Source organism: Aythya fuligula, chromosome Z (genome assembly GCF_009819795.1).
Source record: "Aythya fuligula isolate bAytFul2 chromosome Z, bAytFul2.pri, whole genome shotgun sequence".
NCBI classification, from domain to species: Eukaryota; Metazoa; Chordata; class Aves; order Anseriformes; family Anatidae; genus Aythya; species Aythya fuligula.
This window is the reverse complement of record NC_045593.1, coordinates 78,774,401-78,796,497: the sequence shown is the minus strand read 5'-3', so window position 1 is coordinate 78,796,497 and position 22,097 is coordinate 78,774,401.

Below are 22,097 nucleotides of genomic sequence, written 5' to 3'. Positions count from 1 at the left end.
GATATGAAGTTCTGACCATGTGTCTTAAGTGGTAGAGAGGAAATTCTTTTTATTAAATGTTAGATGGTTTGTGGGCCACAGCAAGGCCATAAGGAAGGAAGCTAGAGTTTCTTATCAGCTTATGGTATTCACACAGTCCTACTCCTCAGCAATGTGCAGAGAGGCACTAGCTTCTTCTAAGGCATGTCTGGTTGAGGACATGGCACCTACTCTGCCTACTCTACTCAGCTTTGAAGGACTGGCCCAAAGGAAGGTGAACAGTGCTGAGCTCTGATGGTCTTGAAGTGAATACTGCCCAAATCTGAGGAACCACTGGGTTTCAGAACAGACAAGACTGTGTGCTGTTTGTTAATTTTAAGTAGTTTCCCTGCCCAGCAGTCTGCCTGGTTTCTATTAAATCCAGACATCTTCCCATGAAGTGCTTTGGGAAACCAAGGGTTCACTTGGGGTTTCACTCTATATATATGACACAAAAATTATACATGGCAACACTCAGCAATGCCGTACCTGACTCCCTTTTTGGAACTCTATGTTTTTTGAATTTATCATGAAATAGCAACCCTCCCTTTTAAAAGAGAGTATGATGGTTGCTGCTAGAAACTACGGTTGTCATTGAGGTCTTTTTGGGAAATAAAAGAACATGCTAGAAGGGTACAGAATATGTATGCACAGGCAAACCTTTCCACATTTTTCTCAATTAACAACACAAATTTGTAATTTCAGTTATATATCAAACTACACAGCTAAGAGGAAAAACTAAGAGAAAGTTTTTTAAGCATTTCTCCTTTTTAAGCATTTCTATGAATCTGTAGTAGTTGTTTTTCTTCTTTATATTTTTCATTGTATCATCTAGCATTAGCTGAACATGCTGAGGTAAAAGCTTTCCTCCAGACTTAGCCAGTAACTCTACTAAAATCAAGAGCTAGTTGAGGATGGTAAATTCATGCTGCTTTTGAAATAGTTAATAATGACAAGAGAATGCATGCTGTATGTAAAAATTCTGATTTGGCTGACAACATTGCAGTACGGCAAGTAGAATTATCGCCATTTAAGTTTTATATCCCATTGGAACAAGTGTTTAAACAGAAGCTGCTTCAGACATAGGGATTATCATTTAGTTAAAAATAATTATGACAAAAGCTGAGAGTAAAACTAATTCCTGGGGATACAGTGTATACTATTGTAACTTCTGCACAGACAAATACCACATGGACAGTCTCAAGATTTAAATGTGCTCAAGCAGTTCCTGTCAAAATACACTACAATAAAATTAAAGAAAATGCAAAGCAAACAAACATACAACAACCACAAAACTGATCACATGTAAGTGTCCCATTAGATCACAAAATGAATATATCAGCACCATGAGCTTACATGAATTTGCATTGCAGCTGTGTCCTGATTTATACAAGTGCTGTGATTCTCCATATTTTATTCTTACTTTTTCACACTTTTTTTTTTTTTTTCCCTGAAAGGAAAAAGAGAAACTCACACCCAACTTCATCTAAGCTATTTCAAAGTAGCATTAAAGCTCTGACTTAGGCTGACAAATGACCTCCCTGTAGGGATCTCTCTCTTTGCACAAAACTGGCCATTGAAAAATATTGTAATCATCCACGGTGGTGATTTTATTGGAATAAGCTTATTCATTCCTGTTGGCTGTCAAGCAAGTTTCTGCATGAGCCATTTATCAAAAAAATCAATGGGAGGCTTTTGAATATCATTTTTTTCTTGAAAATATATAGAAATACCAAAGTTTTGTAATGTATTGATGTCCATCCCTGTGTGTGTAGGGGGGGTGGAGGTGGGGGGGGAGTGAAATTAAATTGTCTGGAGGATAGAAAATGATATGGAGCTTTGAAGTTCTCTTGGATAAGGTCTCAGTCTGTCTTGGAAATCTCCCTTCCCCTCTCCCCCACAAATCCCCATCAAGTAGGGACACTTTACTCTGATTTTCCAAAGCTATGGAACAGATAACAAACTCCAGTTGTGCAAACAGAAAGAAGAAAAAATAAACAAACCAAACCAAAAACAACAACAAAACAAAAACAATTAACATTCCTAGGACATGTATGTAGATAAATTTGCTCTGTGAGATTGTCAGATACACAGCAAATTGGAAGTTTCCATTATTTTCTTGAAGCCAATTACTCCTCATTAGAACAGAACTGTCATTTCAAAGCTCAGGGGTACCTGTGCTGATTCCTCAGCTTACTTCTGCAACCATGACCCCAACCAGTTTTGTTTGTTGAACACTGACTCTGTGATTGAACCCAGTTCACTGAAGGACTTCAGCCACTGGACAATTTTGACAATGCTCATTGTTGAGCATGTCTATCAGAATTTCCACAGCACAGGAGAGTAAGTATAGAAGACCTAGAGGAATATCATTACCTCCTCACCTGTTTCCCGTTCCTCACCTGTTTTCCCCCTGACCTGTGTCTGATCTTGACTTCAGGATCAGAAACAGAAAAAAACAGTAGATCTGGCTGGACCATCTACTAAAGCAACCAGGTTTTGCTTCAGTGCGTGTATGAGGACACATCTGAGTTCAGAGTCAAGTAACTTTTTGTTCAAGCCCATAAGACATTTGTTTTTATATTCAGGTTTGTTACAAGTGTTTGTCAGGATGCAGTCTGTGTAAGCAGAATATCTACACTTGCATGGACAGTTGTACCACATTTGTAATGTGCATAAAATAGGAAGATAAATTATGCAAACATACATGGAAAATTAGATGTGCAGAGAAAGAATGGATATCTCATGACATTCCTTCTTAAGGCTAAGAGGTGCATAGTGAAAGACCTCCTCATTTCTATGCACCTGGCAGTGTGTGCAGCCCATGGGATGAAGCTTCACAGGAGACCTCACCTTAGGCAATGTGCGTTTTACCTCAATTTGAGGCTTCTGCTAATGTTTCAGAGAGAGCACTGGAGAGCTCTGTATCTCGGTATTCTCACCTTGCATACTGAATTCTTTTCCATCTGTAGATGATAAATGATCACAGACATTTCATTTGGTGTGCCAGCTGAGAATTGTGAAGCATGGTATATCAATAAGAGAAAGAACATTTCTGAAATTAAATAGGTTTAGATCTGCTTAAAACACTGAAGAACTTAAAAAGTACTCTGATGTCAGTAACATTTTTTAAAGTTCTGACTGTGATGTATGAACGTGGGTGAAATGGGTAGATGGATGGAGGTAAAGACAATCGGATCACTAACTAAAACTGTGAGATGAAGGAAGGTTAAAAAGCATAAAGTAGTACTGTTCAGAAGTAAAGGTGCCAAAGCCAAAGAGAATTAATGTGTTGTAACTGTAATACAGAATGTCAGAAAAAGCCATTTGTTTCAGTGTGACACTGATAAAAAGACAAGAAAACACACATGAAAATTAAAAAGAAAAGAAAGTTAATGAGGGCTTCAGGAAGCATATTTCTTGCAGAGAATCTTAATACTCCAGCCTGCTTTCAAGAGCAAATTGTAAGACAAAAGCTGTGTGATAATTCAAGAAAGAAATATGTAAAATGTCATGCTGTTATCCTGATTACTGGCTAGATTTATGATATAAACTTCACAAATTACAGTATATAAAGTGGAGAGGCGGAATAAATATTCTTTCTAAAACTTAATCACTTTCTAACGTAAAAAGCTACAAGGTGATTTTTCTGAGAGCAAAAATGTAACCTGCCTGCAAGAGGCTTTTTTTTTTTTTTTTTTTTTTTTTTTTTTTTTTTTTTGTGAAAGCTTAGGCTTAATAAGAGGAAATTGGAGTATTCAAATCCATCTGAGGCCACAAAAATATAGTATTAGCAGAGTAAATAGAGTAAATTACTCTCATGTTCAAGCTGCCAAAAGCAATTTAGTCTGTGTATATAGAAACAAAATCACAAAATTAAATCAATATGTTTTTCTCATGTTTGTAGAGAAAAGATAATTGATTAGAATAGCAGGTCACATCTGTACTAATGTGCCATTCAGTAACTGACATCTATCTCTATCTTTGGCATGAACACTAGTTCATAATACTCACTTACATACCTTTTAATTACCTTGCTTTGTAGCCAGAAAATGGAAGGCTAACTCATTAACCTTCTTTGTCTTTCAAGAAGGTTTTTTTTTTTCTTTTTTCTTTCTTTCTTAATGTTTATGCCTGTTTGGACCTACAGTCATTTCTGTAGACTGCAGAGGTATCTGTTAGTAAAGCTGGTCAAGTTCTCTTTCATTGTTTAATGTATTCAGCAATCTGTACTTCATGATTCAAACCCGCATTCCAGTCTTATCAGTAAATAGAAATTTCATAGATTATTTTTCCTATTTCTAGGAGTGCAGCAGTATTTGTAAACACTGAAACTATTCTATAGATTGTTTTGTTGGTGGCAGACAATTAAGTAAGGATCTTATAAACAATGATATAAAACACCAATTTAAAAGCAAGACATTCCACTTGTACGAAGCATTCCTCTAACGTATGAGTAATGACTCCTATTTAATGCATTATTAACATCTTCCTAAAGCAGAAGCATCAATGTACCAGGAAGAAAAGAGAAATACATTTTCTGGACCACTGTAGAATTTTTAAAGTCATAACTATAGAATTGGATAAGATAAAGAAACCCAAATTATAGAAGAATCATCAGAAAGCAGTAATTTCATTGTCATTAGTGTTTTGTTTATTCTCCTACAAGAAAGCTAAGAAAAAGAAGAGAGCCCATCAATACAAATTCCTCCAGATAATTAAGACTCCTTTGTACCTTTCTGCAGGTTGAAAATGCATTAAGGTTACATCATGGGTGGGAAAGAAATGCAGTGAATTAGAATTTGTTTCATCTTTCCCCACCCCTAAAAAAGAAACATGCATAGTCATTTAAACAGGACCAGATAGGAGTGTGACTGCATCTAAATTTGGTAAACTGTGATAAGCAAAGGGGGAAAATTCCGCACTTCAAACACAGCTTTAACTGAGGTTAAAACCCTCTTTGTCTAATCTGTTATTTAAATCCTACTAATCGTCTGGGCTCTGTCCCCAGCTAGGTGCACAGGGTCAACTCATAATCAGACCAGTGATTTTTATGTACTTGCAGGTTATATACGTGGACTCCGTGGAAAGCACACAACTTTGCACCTTCCACAACTTAAAAAAGGGGCTATGCAGTATGTAAATCACATGTCCGTAAAATTACATTATTGTACTTTAAGGTAGCTGCAGGGGAAAACAGCCTGAAGACAGGAATGCAATAATTAAAAAGTATATAGTAGAAATGTCAAGTGAAAGATCTCATGCAGGAGGGCAGAAGGAAATGACCTCTTTCAACTGAGTAGGGCCAATGGCAGAAACACTGCATTAGTCTTTCCTCCTGTCTCTCTGACACCCATCCGAACCTGTTGTACTGTCCCCTTTGTTGTTTGTACAGTTGATGAAGTCTGGCACTGGGGAACCAATGAATTGGAGAAATAACCCCTTTCATTATTTATCCAAAGTAAATTTTGCAGACGGATCAGTTCCCTGGTCTAGTTCACCATGTGACCACATAAGCAGTTGTACAGAAGTAGAAATTAAAAATCAGGAATAAGGAAGAAGTTTGCATTGATTCAGATATTACTGCTGCAGAACAGAGTTTAAGAAATGAGGAAGATGAATTCTTAGGAGAAAATAGAAATCTTTGTCAAGCAGGAAGGTAGGAAACTGGCATGGTTGAATAAGGATCTGCTGGTCAAACTTAGGCAAAAATAAATAAATAAATAAATAAACAAGAACATGCACAGACGGTGGAAACAGGACCATGTGCCCTGGGAAGAGTACAGAAATGCTGTCTGGATGTGCAGGGATGGGATCAGGAAAGCCAAGGCACTGACAGAACTAAACTTGGTGAGGGATGCAAAGAATAACAAGAAGGGTTCTACAGGTACTTTGGCCACAAAAGAAAGATTAGGGAGAGTGTAGTGCCTCTGACAAATGAAGATGGAGAACAGGTAATGACAGATGGGAGAAGGCAGCGGTACTTAACAACTTCTTTGTCTTGGTCTTCACTGGTAGTCAGGCTTCCCACATCTCTCATGTCCCCAAACCTCTAGGTGGGGGCTGGGGGAGCTCAGTCACTCCCACTGTAAGTGAAGAGCAAGTTTGGGATGCAACTTAAAAACTACAAGTCTGTGGGCCCTGATGACATGCTTCCCAGGGTCATGAGGGAATCGGATGGTGTAGCTGCTGTTATAAACGAAGTCTCAACTCAACTGAATCTAGTAATATTTATATAAAAGGTATAAAAGGCAAGTAAATAGTGCTGTGTGGGGGGGGAGTCTATGCTCCACCAACACGCAAACACGAACATCAAACATTCTAAATATACAGAACATTGCTTTTACATACTAAACCCAAGTATGCCTATACATACGTACAATCAGGAAAGGTAACAAACAATCCTTTAAGTTCCATGACTTAACAGTCTCCATTTTCCATTCCTTTTCCTGATTACAAATAAGTCTCTATTTTACATTCCTTTTGAACAATATGTCTTGCTTTAAGTTGTCAAGCAACTCCGTCTTCGGGCCTTGTGTATCTTATTCTTCCTGGATCGAAGAAAAACATATCCGCCTCCTTTTCAAGGCCAATAGGGCCTGGGTCAAAAGGCACGTCCAGGTCAGCAGGGGGCGGAACAGCAAAGGCCTGAGGTGGCAGTAGCGGTGGGGGGGCTGATGGCGTAGCAGTAGGAACAGTAAAGAAGCCTGCAACTCCCTCACTGTCTGGCAAACCACACGTTTCTGACTGTGGTCCCACATGGCTCTTTAAGGCCTCAGAGATTGTTCGCCAAGTGCCGAGCAATCCTGCTGCAAGCTTCTCGTTTTTAGTTGCAGAGTCCCACACCTTGACATCAATTTGGTCCCATATTTCAGGCTTATAAACTGCCTGATTGTTAATAAGGAGAATAAGCTGTAAGGTTACCAGGACAGTCTTTCTTTCTAAGGACGTATGATTCCCCATAATGCCCAGCTGCTTACCGGCGAGGGGCAGTTGTGTGCACGGGTCTGCTTCGCTCAGCTTGAGCTTCTTCCCAGCTCCGGTGTGCCTGTTTTCAGCAACTTTCTGTACGAGCTTCTCTGAGCAGTTTGCTGAGTCTGGCCGAATCTATCCTCATGAGGTGATCAATGTGCCTGTTCCCGTCCTGGTCTCCGTTCTGCTAGCCTGTTCCTTTCCATTCCTTCTTTCTGTCTCTTTATTGATGACATAACTTCATCACATAGTGTTGCCTTTTATTTATTTATTTATTTATTTTATCTTGAGGTCAGGCTCCCCTCTTATACCCTTCTCTCCACAGCAGTTCTTTTCAAAACAAGTTTTCATTGGTCAAACAACTTTGCATATAAACACCCAGAAACTTCCATGCCTTAACGCCTGGAGAACAAGCAACCCGAGACTGCATGGAGTCTCCTGAATCACCCTTCTTTGTTCCCTCTAAAGTCTTTTATATTCCTGATGGCCTCATAGTTAAGAGTCTAATGTTATCTCAACCACAGGGCTTTCCAACCCCCATGGCCACACTCCCAAATCTCCCTCTTCTTTATTAATATCAACCATTTTCTCAACACAAATTACCACTCCATATATAACATTGCCAAGCCTCTCTCCATCAGCAACTCTGTGGAGAAGGACTTGGGGGTTCTGCTGGATGAAAAGCTCGACTTGAGCCAGCAGTGTGTGATTGCAGCCCAGAAAGCCAACTGCATCCTGAGCTGCATCAACAGAGGAGTGGCCAGCAAGGCGAGGAAGGGGACTGTGGCCCTCTACTCTGCTCTTTTCAGGCCTCACTTGGAGTGTTGCATCCAGGTTTGGGGCTCCCAGCACAAGAAGGATGTGGGTCTGTTAGAGCAAGTCTGGAGGAGGGCTACACAGATGATCAGAGGGTTGGAGCATCTCTCCCTTGAAGAAAGGCTGAGAGAGCTTGGGATGTTCAGCCTGGAGAAGAGAAGGCTCCGTGGAGACCTCATTGAGTCCTTTCACTACTTAGAGGGATCTTACAGAAAGATGGAGAAGGATTTGTTACTCAGGTAGAAAATGACAGGACAAGGGGGAATGGTATTAAAAAGGTAGATTTAGACTAGATATTACAAGGAAATTCTTCACTGTAAGGGTAGTGAGACACTGGCACAGGTTGCCCAGAGAAGCTGTGGATGCCCCATCCCTGGATGTGTTCAAGGACAGGCTGGATGGGGGCTTGGCCAAACTGAACTAGTGGGTGGCATCCTTGCTCATGGCAGGGGGGTTGGAGCTGGATGATCTTTGAGGTCCTTTCCAACTCAAGCCTTTCTGTGATTCTGTGATTCAATGTTAGAGAAAGTGCTGAAGACAAAGGACCAGCTCCTTCAACCACCTTTCATAAAAGCAGCAGAAAGATCTGGTTTAGGAACTGAGGACATACATGTACAACAGCCCTGGGGCAGTTTGCAGGAACATATCAACCACCATCAACAGGTGAAGTGCTGGGGCTGGAGGGATGTAAAGGTAAGCTGAATAATGCTTCCTGTTGTTGCACTGTCTGCAACATTTTCCTGTTTTTGTGAAAACAATATAAGAAAATATGGAAAGGCTGAGAATGGCATTTTCTACAGCTGAAAGTCACAAGAGTTTGAAGGGAAGTCCACCAGTGTCCACAGAGACCTGACTATGAAGGGGTAACAGAAGTTGCCAGGATAAGATTCAAAGACAAATTCCTTAACACCCCTAGACCCTACTGTTGCCTTGGTAATTATGTTATCATCATCACAGACTTATGGTGGTGTAACCCCAAAGACTGCCAGCAATTTGTGGAGATGAGTCAATCTCAAAGGCCGAGTTCCTCGAAAGAACATGCCTAATACTCTGCAGTTTATGCTTTCTATGCTGCTGTTTCCAAAGTAGGTATGATGTGGCCATTTTCCACTATCACAGCATCATACACAATCAAACATTCATGATTAAGCTATGATGCTGTTTCCAGCAGGATGGAACCTGTGCCAATACCCATCATGATATCAGTCAACTCTCAAAGGTAGGATGCTAGCAATGATCACCATGCAACAATTAGTAATATTGACAACATGTTCTATGTTCTCACTTAAATGAATGGCAAACTGCCATGCCTGCTTTCTGCACCCCTGTCTTATCTACTAGCTTCTCACAAGAAGACTGTAATATTGTCCCCACAGTGCTCAACAGTCACCTCCTTAATAGCCGTGCAACACTCAGAAAAAAAAAAATGAATGCTGTATGAGAGCTGATCGGGAAGTCTTGCTCACAGCACACACAGACTGGCTAACAGCCTTCTTGTGGTGGTGACAATACTGAATTTATATGAAGTGCCAGGAGTAGTAAAAATAGATAGTGACAGAAGAAAAATTAAATGTCCTGCAGTCTTTTGAGGGCAAAAATAAGGTTCAGATATGTAAAATAACAGAAATACCATGAAAATCTGAAGGAGTGTTATGTAGCTAGTGATAGCTCACTGAGAAGCTGACAAAGATGTAACTCATAAAATTGCTTTGAGAACCGGAAAAGGAATTATATTCCACAAACGGCTGGGAAACCAAAAATAATGCCCAAATCAGCGCTAGGGCAAATGGAGACCAAAACTGCCAGAAGGACAGCGTGCTGGCATATTCCAAGAGGGAATGAAGTAAGAGGTGTTAGAAACAACAGCCCAATCCAAATTGCTTTTGTCATTTTATCAGCAGCTAAGTTTTAAGAACCTTACAGCAAGTTTGGCTTAACTGTAGGCATGTAGTACATTAACATTAGAGAGACTGACGATATAACTTGTTTCATTCCTATGACTGATTAACTTTCATTTAATTGACCATCTGTGAATTATTAAGAGGACCTTTCTGCAGTCATACAGTGAATTTCCACTCCCTGCAATAACTACTATAACTTTATCCCTACCCCCATTAGAAATTCACATTCTGTAACATGTCTTTGAACCAAATATTTATATTTTAAAGTGTTGTGTGTTTTTTTTTTCTTCTAAAAGAGTAGATAGAAAGAAGGAACTAAACAATTTTCTGTTAGCATTTATTTATAAAGGAAGTACAAAGTAGTATTTCCTTGATTACCTCTAGAACCAAAGGCTTTGACCCAAACCCTGATACTGGGCTTCTATTTTGTGGGTTATCTAGTTGTGTGGTGTGATTTTTTTCTTCCGAGATGTCTTTCTGGGATTCTTAATGCTCTCCTCACAGGTGCACACACACAGGCCCTTGCCCATGCTCTGGCTCTGCTTGCATTTTATCATTCACAAAGGAATGATCTCTTTGTATATTTGACCTTTTCAAAAGTTGTCTCATTTCCATTTTGAGTGGGGATGTGATTTCTTGACCAATCTGATTATGGTGTGGATTTTTGTCCTCTTCTCAAACAAGTTTCTTAGCTGGAGAGAGGAAGTGAAATGCATGTTTTAGCAGCTTGAATATCTTCCTCTCACATTACTCAATAACTTTCTTTCAGTGACTAAATACTGGTCTGGTCAAACATCTTTGTACCTTTACATAGAAATTCAACAACGATGATGGCTTTGACAACAAATAATGCTGAAAGTACTTTAGAAACATAATCAGAATTCAAAATTATATCAAAATTATATTCAAAATTATATCAGCAAATGAATTTCCTAAGTCCAGGAAGAAATTCAGTGAGAAGTTGGCAGAGGACATTGGATTCACAGATACCAAATGTGGGTTAAGTAACTGCACTATGCCATGTGGCAGGAAAGGCCCTAGGGAATATAGCCAGATCACAAATGTGTAACAATATTTTATATTAATATCATACTGTTTTATGGAAGATACAAAAAGCAATGTCTCTACTTTGCAACGATTTGTAAGCTCACCGCTGAAACACTGTCTTCTCTAATATGCATTATAGGAGATGTAGATCGGGAACAACAATGCTTTGGCATGCAAACACCTGTTTTGAGAAGCTTAAGTAGGGTTGCTGACCCTCAGTGCAAGGGAGTGAATTATATGTCCTCTTGAACTCCTTTTCAACCCTTCTCAGACTTGAAATTGCACACGGTGGCTTGAGAGAAACTAAAGGTAGAGTAAAATGTAACTGACTTCATACTAACCAGTATTTTACGAGTGGATCCATTGTTTCAGCATGTGTGCTGACAGCTGGTAAGTCTTAAGATATTGGATTTTAACCCATATGTGGTTTCAGAGGTAGTAACCTCAGAGGTTGCCTCCTTCTCTCTCATGTTCACCATCTGTAATTCATATCAGTGGAAATGGCTCAAAATAAATGACAAGGATCTAGGAATTGCCTCTTGTCAGATAGCTCTAACATCTTAACACTTTTGGTAAGATGCCAGGCCCATCTATTTTCCTGTTCAGTGAGGTGGGTAGGTGTAAGACTGGAGTGAATTGACTTTTCTTGCCTTCAGCGGGCTCTGTGCAACTTTCCTCTCTGCTATGAAGAGGCCTTTTATAACTATGATGGCTGAAGCATATATTTATTTGGTGTTGGGAGAATTTCATTCAGTAAGCATGTGTAGCTGCACAGAGTTCCTGAGGAGCACAGTTCATCATAAAAAATCTGAAAAAATACACATTAAAAATAGGCTGGTTTTCTGCACTAATCGAGTTTTGCTACGTATTCTTTAAGGAGACCCCCGACATTAAAGAAGAAGTGGTGAGCCTTGGAGTACAGTATGAGGATTAATTCATTATTATTTAAGAGCTATACATGCTCAGTCTTTGATAATGAAGGTCATACAGGTTTTTCAAAAAAAAAAAAAAAAAAAAAGAGAAAGCTCAAGCTGGGAGGAAAAAGTAACCTTACCTTAAAAATAAAATAAAAATAAAATAAAAAGTTAATCCAGAAATGTGATCATTATGGAATTATTTAGCTGAAATATGAGACTGGCTATTTAAGTATCAACACGAATGAGTGCTAGTCTAGGTCATTATTCTCATTTTGATGCAGACAACTCAGTCATTCAATCATAATGATAAATGTCCATTAACTACTGCAGAATCACACCACATGTTATTTGCAAATGTATAAGACCTCTTTATGAAGTTCACATAAATTTATTCTGATTGGCTCTAACCAACTATCAAATTAATTCCTATTGTTTGGAATAGCATTACTAAGCTCCTGCACACCAACTTCACTTACCAATGTCACATTTCACTACTTTCTGAGGCATAATGAAACCTAAAGTGCTAGGAAATGATCTATAGTTATAACGGTACTTGAAGCTGTCACTTTCCTAGCCAAGGAAACTATCACAAATACACAAATCTTTTCTTTATTTTCTGGGAATCTTTCCCCACTGCTAACATGAATTTCCATTTGATGCTGTTTCCTGCTGTGTACTTGCCACACTGGGACCCAGCCCGCAAAGCTGGGGGAACAAAGGCCCTGGAAAATAAACACTACATGATGTCTGTTTGCTGTCGTATGTTCCCTGCAGCCTGCTGGGTGGCCCTAGGGAGGATCTTTGCTTTGACCTTCCTTTGCATTGTCGGGGCTGCAGCAGCAGAAGCTGGTGAAGGATGCTTCAGCCTGGCCCTAGCTAGCATGAGGCAGCAGCTAGTGGGGCAAGGAGAGTCTAGGGAATGCACAAAGGGCTGCCTTACAGAAGATGCTCTGGGGGGAGACCAGATGATTCTTTCTCATGTAACTTGCTCTCTGGACCTATAAGTTAATTTAAATTTGCTAGTTTATTTGTTTCAACTGAGAATGAGATCAGGCAATGAGACACAAGAAATAATGTGTGAAAAGATGTCACTACTAAGTATTTTATTTTATTTTATTTTATTTTATTTTATTTTATTTTATTTTATTTTATTTTATTTTATTTTATTTTATTTTATTTTATTTTATTTTATTTTATTTTATTTTATTTATTTATTTCACTTTATTTATTTATTTTTAAACTGCTGATTTTTTCCAGGAAAATAAATAGGAGTGCTGCTTCATTGGGCCTATGAGACTAGTGACACTCCTATTTTCTGTTTTTAAGGCACAATTCTTTTTTATTTATTTATTTTTTTTATTTTTTTTTTATTGCTGGCTTTCCCTCAGTATGGCGCAATACCTTAACCCTAATCAAGCATGTCATACCATCAAGCAGACTTCCCTGAGGCTGCCTTTTCATTTACCTGCTAGCTGAGCAGGTCACCAAATGAATGCAGGACTTTGCCACATCGTGAATCACAGGATAGGAAGTTTTATGCCTTAGCACACCATGGCAAGCCACCTCCAGCTTTCCCTGTAGAGCAGAAACTCAGGAACACTGTCAAGACATGTCATTCTTGCCACATTTTCATTCAAAATGTCAGTTCACACTCAGATTTTAGCACGGGCGACAGGATGGGAGTTTGCTGTCCTTTTCCTTATTTTACTTTTGTATGATGCGAAATTACACATTAATTCATACAGGCACATGACATTTCAAGATGAAATATTTCCAGCAACATGAAAAGCAGGAAAGGTCTGAAAAGTGTCATAATTTTCCCAACTTGTCAATAGAGCACACAGTAGGTCTGATATAAGCCCTCACCTTGTGCGTTTGTCATGACACAAGCTGTACTTGGTCCTCCAGGGACTTGCTTGGTATGTTCTCGCCCCGTTTGCCCAGAGATGAATTAGTGCATTTAAAGGAGAGCACAGAGGCTGCTTTCTGAGGCTTAGTCCTGACTTTGTTCTCAGCTGCAACTCTGCTCACAGAAAGCATCATTCACACGCACAGACACTCACAGGCCCAGGTTTATGATTAATCCCACCGCAGTGTGCTTGTACATGTATAACAAAAATGGTCCCTTTGTGGGACCCAGTGGATGAAAACAAGGGAACAGTATATTCAGTCAGTTTTTTGACCACTAGGTAAAAAGTTCAAATTCAGCCCAAACTGAAGGATGACTCAAGTTTCTTGTTTGGACTTTCTGAACATTTTCTCTAAAAACAGTATGTGTGTGTGAGCACACATGTCCAGGAAAAAGTGATTAAAGGAGATGAGGGGATGGAGAAGGAGCATGCTCAGGAATCCACAACGCATTTGCACTTCTGTTAGAAATAACACATGAAATGTCTTTTGAATTCAGCATGTAATTGTTCTTTGCTTCCCTAGTGTCCTTTGGGAACATTCCCTTTAGCACTTTGACTTTGTTTTCTCTCAGCTTAAAAATGTATTGGCACCAGTAATTGCCTAACCTCGTTCGGATACGATATGGTACGGTGCAGATTTATTGTACTGCGACAACAAATTAGGAATAAAAGCTCCAGGGAAGCTGTAAATCAAGGCTACAATAATTCTTCTCCAAGTGCCACACAGAGCCTGGTGGAGCACCCAGGGCTGTTTCGGGGCCACTGCTAATGCTGAGCTGCAGGAAGCTGCTTTCCCCACCTCTCCCAGGGGCTGAGCTTGGTGAATTTAAGCTGTGGATAAATTGTTTAGCTCCACCCCATATTTCCATGCTGCTTGATGGGACTTCTTCTATCCTTGGTGCTCCCTGGGCACCTGATGTCTGCTTGCTGTTGCAGCTCAGCCCTGGCACGTTGCTGTTAAGACGGGGCATGACTTGTTCCATTGGTTATTTCTTATTCTGCATGCCCAGGTGCTTAGCTGTGCAAAGGTATCAGAGATCCAAAGATATTGCAGTGATGCTGTCGATGAAGGAACCAACAGCAAGGCAGGTGAGATAGCATTACTGTAGGATGATTGTTATTTATGAGTTCAGTATTCAAACAGTGTTAGTTTCAGAACTTTCATATTTGCTCTTGACAGCAAAATAGCTGGTGCAATGTGATTTACATTTACATTGCTTGCAGCCTTCCTACAAATAAATAGGGGTTTTACACTGTCTTTGTAATTATGATGTTGAAGAGACATGGATAATACAAGTATTTCAGTAAATATACACATTTGTTTAACTTCACCACTCATTTCTTACATTGTGAACTGTCTTTGCTAAGATAATTCTTCCTCTGATTAATAAGCTGCTAAACTGTTCAGAGATGTCACTTCTTGAAAGAGAGAACAAAACAATGGCTATGACAGTTCATGCTTTACTTAAATTCATGAATATCTAATGTTACTCTGAGAAAGAGCAAGTTGGAAATGAAGTTCTAGAAAGAAAGTACAACTGCTTTGGATGGTATATGGAAAGCAGTAAGAATCATTAAACTTCATACTGCAGAGGAGTAATTAAACATTTAAATAGTTCCTTTAGTGAGGCTTTAACTTCAGTGAAGCTGCAGCAGATGCTGGAAGAGATTTCTGAACTAGGAAATAAGCTGCTTTATTAAAAGAGAAGGGAAGAAGAGAGGAGAGGAGAGGAGAGGAGAGGAGAGGAGAGGAGAGGAGAGGAGAGGAGAGGAGAGGAGAGGAGAGGAGAGGAGAGGAGAGGAGAGGAGAGGAGAGGAGAGGAGAGGAGAGGAGAGGAGAGGAGAGGAGAGGAGAGGAGAGGAGAGGAGAGGAGAGGAGAGGAGAGGAGAGGAGAGGAGAGGAGAGGAGAGGAGAGGAGAGGAGAGGAGAGAAATTATTGCTTAGTACAAGTAACAAGGACTTGATCTGAGCCTTAAATTGAAGGTTCACTAAAATAGCAGGTTGAATTTTATTTTGTTGCACTCAGAGCTCCTAACCAATTCAGAAGGATGCCACAGAATGACATCAGTTTATTATTATCTAAGCATAAAGCAGTTCTGTCAATTCAGTGTGTGTTTTTTGGGACACATATACATTGACTTGCAAAAGGTTGACAGAAGACTCAAATTCATTTAACGGTCCTATTCACTGCCTGACATCGACAGCACCAGTTTAGGTAACAGCTTGTAAGGCTCATGGCCATATCCTGCTCTTCCTTTGCACAGAAAAGCCCTATTGACTTCTGGGGAAGATGTGTACCTGGAACAGCTGTACATATTGATCCTCTTTGATTAGTTCTCACAAGCACGTGCAGCCAAACCAACCTCTGTTGTAACAAGTGTATCCTTGTTACTGTCATTGTTCATTGTGTAGATATCCTACTGAGTTTGGCAGGATGTCTGTGTCTGAAATGCAAGTACACCTCAAATAATCATAACTGTCTTTACTTTTTACAGTTTTGTTGTGGGGCTCTGAAAGGAAATCTGTACATGCTTGTCCAGGGCTGTAATTCTGTACAGTTACAGCTGAGGTGACCTGACAACAAAAGCCGGTATGCTGCTATATTTGGCAGAAAAGCTAAAATGCTTTTCTGATGCTTGTATGCTGTTCACAGCTGGTAGGAAAGAACTGAGGCCTTGTGTCCATTGAGATTATTCTGTAATTTCACAATACCTACTAAATGCAGGTTAACCCTCTGTAATAAAATCTATGCAATTGCATTTACATAACATAACCTTTATCAAAAGCTCACAGGATACTCCAGTGTCTTTAGCAACTTCTGCATGGCCAATTTTCAGATTTGTTCGGGTTACTAGAAACATTAAAAAGAAGCGTGCAAAATTGTCTATGAAAACTACGTACTATTCAGCTACCTTTAAAGGACTTCCACTAGATACTAAATTATAACTTCAGAAGCCTAAAGACCTTTGCAAGAGGGGTCACAGCCTTAAAGCAATGTTAAGGCTATCTCACCCAACAAGCAGCAGGTGAAGATCAGAAAAGATCAAAGGTTGTAACTAAGTGACTATCCATCTTAAATTATCTGCCTGGGTTTCTGAATTGTTTGTGGTTACCCCTTGACTTTTTGACTCTGCAAAGAAACTTTCATTTTTTATCTATCAAAGTTCTGGATACTTTGGCTTTTTCTCAATTAAATATCAAATCATGTAAGTTCTACTGATTTACGTGCACCAGCAAATTTTTTTTTTTTTTCAGCTCAAAGTGGTAGAAAATATACTCACACTATTTTATACATAGATGTGGCTAGGAATTTTTTTTGCTTGCCTATCAAAACATATTAAAGAAACATAAAAAAAAAAATAAAAAAAAATCACTCTCTCTCTCTCTGTAGCTACAGTAACTTGAAAGAAAATGATGAATGGCAAAATGGAAGAGCAAAGGCTCCCAAAATGAAGGAATTGGCATGATTAGGTTCTGTATTTTAAATTAGAAATAACTGTTCTGAATACATAAGCAATCAGACATCCATTTATATCCTGTTAGAATCTGAAGCTTCATTAATTGCAGTGGAATCGCATACAAAATGAAGACTTCCTCCAAAAGCCAGACATACTCAAAGGAAAACTTAATGTTTTATGATAGTATTTTCCACATTAGATTTCTGCTCATGGCTAAGTCATCATGGATAAACATACATATATTTAAATAGAGAAAAGACACACTCTTTTAGTCTAAAAACTGAGCCATAGAAAAACCACTAGACTGAATACTGATTATTCATGTGAATCATTAGTCAAACAGAGGTGAGAACCAAAAAATATGAGTTACTATTTCTATTTATAACGTTCAAGTTTGCATGACATTTCTAAAGGCCTTTTTGTCATACCCAGTTGCTCCATGTTGTTACACACAGAGATGAAACCTAGATCAAAGGATAGCCTGTGTTGCTAACACTTACCTAGTAAACATCCAGTCTCCATTTTCCTTTCAGTCATATCCTTTTTAACACTAAGTAAATTGGTGATAATACTTGTGTTTTTATGCTTTGGGTCATCATGTGATTTGCACTGAGAGATGCAGACAAATAGGGGATGAATATTCAGCAAGTCTGGATGAAATACTGATTATTATGCATTTCACTTTGAAAAAAGAGCTAGTAAGCCCCCTAAAACTTCCTGTAGGACTTTATCTGTGTGCCTGAATGACTCAAACCAGGTGTACTCACAAATGTAATGTTAAACACCCATGTAATTTTTCACATATTCAGGAACATGTTTTGTATGAGCCACTGACCGTAATTTGCCTAAAAAAACAACAACAAAAATTTGTGGGACTATATTTTATCACATCATGAGAGCATACATTATTTATATGTCTACATTTTATAGTCATTTTACAAGACTATTTCATATGCAACAAATATATGCACTTCTGATGAAAAGTTATACAGTGTGATCATTGCAGTAGCTAAACTATAAAAAAAAAAAAAAAAAAAAAAAAAAATCTGTTAAAAATAACAGGCATGCTGCTAAACTGTGTTAGCAATGAATGTGTTTTAACATGAATTTTAAGGAGTACTGTATTTCTTCCTTATATTCCTGGCTGAAGTGTGCAGAGTATGATTTGTTCTCCACTTATCCACTTTTGCCACAGTCAGTTCTTTTTCTATTACAAATTTCACATAGTTTGGCCATGAACTTGAGAGAATCTAGACAAGAAACAAGCTCTATGAAGAAAGACAGAAGTATTAGAAAATTCAAGCTCACAATAATGACAAAGCACTCAGTAAGTCAGGCTTCTACTACATCTTCATTCACTCCACCTCCAGTGCTGATGTCCTTATAAACAAAAATCACTGACATGTTCTTAGCTGCAGCAAACATTTTTCTATTTCACAAAACACCCTTGGAGTTCATGCTCCACATATGCCAATAAAAGAAGACAATCTCAAAATGAACCTTCTATGGCTCTTGCCCATTTTACTGATTTGCTACCCTCTGCTGGCTTTCTCTGTCACATTAAACAGATGTTGCTGATACTCACTTTGAAACCCTTTTGTAAGGTAACTTCTGGAATAGCTTTTTGGGCCAGGGGAAGGGAAAAAGTGAAGCTATTAAGGTGGCACCAGTTTCTCCCATTACCACTGACACGAGCAGGGATTTTCATCCAGATCACCAATTTTGATGACATTTGTAAAATAAAGAACTTCAAGACACAGAGTCATTGTGCATATTCATCTCTCCTATGCAGTACATATTCACTAAGTCTGATGGTAACCATGCCCATATTTCTGACATCTTGAGCGAAAATACAAAAATCCTCCATGCATTTCCACATCATTTGGAAGAGTGTTCCATGTGCCCTTGATCTCTACATTCATTCAAATCATTTTTCCCATTTATTATTTCTTTGGATATCAGGGCAAAAACACAACAATGGGCACCTCATAGCAAATTAGGTAATCTTGACAGAAAACAGAATTTCCAATGCAAAACTGCAGAGAAAAAATATAGTTTGCAGCTGCGTATAAATCACACTTGAAATCCCAGGTAAAATTTTTTCTGTACAGTGTGTGGCTGTTCACAGAAAATTGTGTTTAGCCCTGAGACTCTCATTATTGAGAAGAGCTGTAAATTGGAGAGAGGTCAGTGCAAAGCCACTGATATGATTAAAGTGGGCTGGAGGCATTGACTTATGAAGAAAGATGAAAAGATCTAAATAAACATGGCCTGGCTGTGGAATGCTTAAAAGGCATCAAGATAACCATTAACAAATAGCTGAAGGATACGAAAACTAAGGACAGAAAAGAGATATCTCAGGTAGCATAAAGGAGAATAGCCAAAAGTAAAGAGATGAAAATTAAGAAAGGAAAATCTAAGCCAAGTGTCTGAATAAACTCCTGGAAGGGTAATGCTTCACGCAGTGGAGCACTACCCCAGGTATAATGGAATTCCTATTGATTGAGACAAATAAAGCAGGACAGACAAAACTGCAGGGATTGTACAATAGGTATTAACCCTGCCTTTACAGTGGGATAAGCCAAAATGTACAAATAGGTCTTTATCATCTCTCGTATCTCTGAATTACTGCTGAGATAGCTCAACTATTAATGGAATTCCCCAGTCAATGAAACTGCCCACATCCTGCAGAAAGGCTGTGCAGTTTCCGAAGATAAGAGCTCTGCAAACAAAGTGCTTGCACCACTCGTCCAGAAACACTCATGTGTTGCAGTGCCCATGAGCTGCTCTCCTGCAGAAGCACCAGACCTACAGGGAGTGCCCTGTGTTGTTTTTGCTCACCACTGGCAAAATAGTGAAGCAAACCTGATGTTTTCTAAATCTGCTGCAGTTACTGCAGTGTCGATTTCCAGAATTTTTGTGTTCATGGCAGATGGCCACACCACAGAGCAGACATGCAGCTCTGACTTGGTTAGACATTTGGAAACCTCACACATTATCAGTCTGCACACACTCTGATTGACTTGTTAGGCTACCAGACATGGAGCAATTGTGGACAAAGTGATGAAGACCTTAAATCTTCCTGAGCAAAATTTTCAGGAGTAAAAGACGTGCCTAGAAAAATCACATGTAAGATAACCCTCTTTGTGGTGATCAAGAAAATTAAAGCCAGGACAATTTTTACCCTTTCTCCCTCCATTCATTCGCGGTGGGAAGAGAAATGGAAGCTGTCGCTTTTCTCTCTTCCGGAGGGAAGGTGTACTTTTACTTAGACTAAGCTGAAAAAATTCTCACTGTCTTCCAGTTTGTGCACTTCCAGTTTTCAGCCCTTTGAGATGCTCAGAGGATGCAACCCCCACCTCGTGTGATTGGTAGGCTGATGGCACAGGAAGCCCAGGGTCCACTGGAGAGGTGGGCACTCCACACAGAGCACCTGAGTGAAGATAATTACATAATGCCTGCTAATACTCTATCTCCTATTGCTGCACCCACAGCAGTGAGAATAAAGCACTCAGGAACTGACAAGTATGCATGACAACCAAAGAAATGTGTGCTGTCTGTGCAGCAGCCCTAGATGTGAAACAGCAAAATGATCTTTTTCCTATTCACACTTGAATAAGCTAAGCTTCCTCCTGCACATATCTGATTTACCTCAATTGTGATGTGTTATTATCATCTCTTTTGTGATTCTGGGCTGCTTTCCCACTTACCCACTCTTTATTATTTGTCTGCTTGATCCTGCTGATTCCGTGCCACTTGCTCTGTGCTGTGTATGCTGTCAACGGTCTGAGCCAATTGCTGTGATTATAGGCACAACTCCACCACATGCCTGCCTCCTCTTCTCACAAGTAACAGAAATGTTACTTTTCCTTCAATTAGCTGAATGTTTGTTCTTTCTTGCATAAGGTGTCCACTCTCCTGGAAAACTCTCATCAAGTCTGGTCGTAGTGAAAAGGTAGCTGGATGGAGCCTGCCTAGCAGGGTGGTGGCATTAACAGTTAAAAACTAGACTATTACCAAAAAATATGTCTCTGTTCCACATCTTTCCTTTTGCACTATCTGCCTAGGACTGACACCTTAAAAAATTAAGAACCTAACATTACTTTAATGAGTTAAATACCAAAAGCATAAGTAAGGAATGATAAAGACTTTCAAGGTGAGATATGTTCTCTGACAGGTAATTTTTTTATTAAACTCCTCAATAGAAACCTTCCTCATTGCATTTTGTGTAGAAAATATTTCTGTATTGTATTACATATACATAACATCAATTTTGGCAAGTAAACTAAAATCTTTCTGGACTGAAATTCTGTATATAAGATTTCAGATATGGAATTCTTTTTTATGCCAAGGGTTATACTTTTCTATTCTATTTGATTTAGTCCACTTTTTAAGCCTTGTTAATTACTTTTTTTTGGCACTACATGCAGCTTGACAAAACAACCCTCTGCTCCAAGCACAGCAATACTGGAATAATATAGAATTATGAGTAAGAGATATACCTAGGCAGTACCAAGGGAACTAGTTCTGTACTTAGTCAAGATCACCCTACACAGTAGATAAGAGAAGGATGCAGACAACAGGCAGTGTTTTTATTATTAACATTAATTTTATTATATATTACCCTTATTACTCCCCAAATAATATTTAATGTGTTTGTACTCCTGAGCTCAATAGCCATCTTTGCAATCTCTTCCCCCACGTCCTTCCCTGGAATTTTACCTCCCTGCCTCAAATGGGTTCCAATATGGCACAGCCACATAACCTGCAACTGTGCTGAGATGCAAAAAAAAAAAAAACAAAACACAACACTGTAATGCAAGAAAGCCTGTTGGGATGGCTCTGCTAGAGCCATCACCCACAACAGGAGGTGCATTTCAGGTCTAACCTCTGTGTTTGCCTCTTACTGGAGCTGTGATGTAGATGTGCTGGTGCCCAGCCTTGTGCTTCATATTCTCACTTTGCTTGTGGAACTTCTGGCTCCATCTCAGCCCACTCCTATTGCCACAGATCAAGGGCTATGGCTATCACAGTATCACAGAATGGTTGAGGTGGGA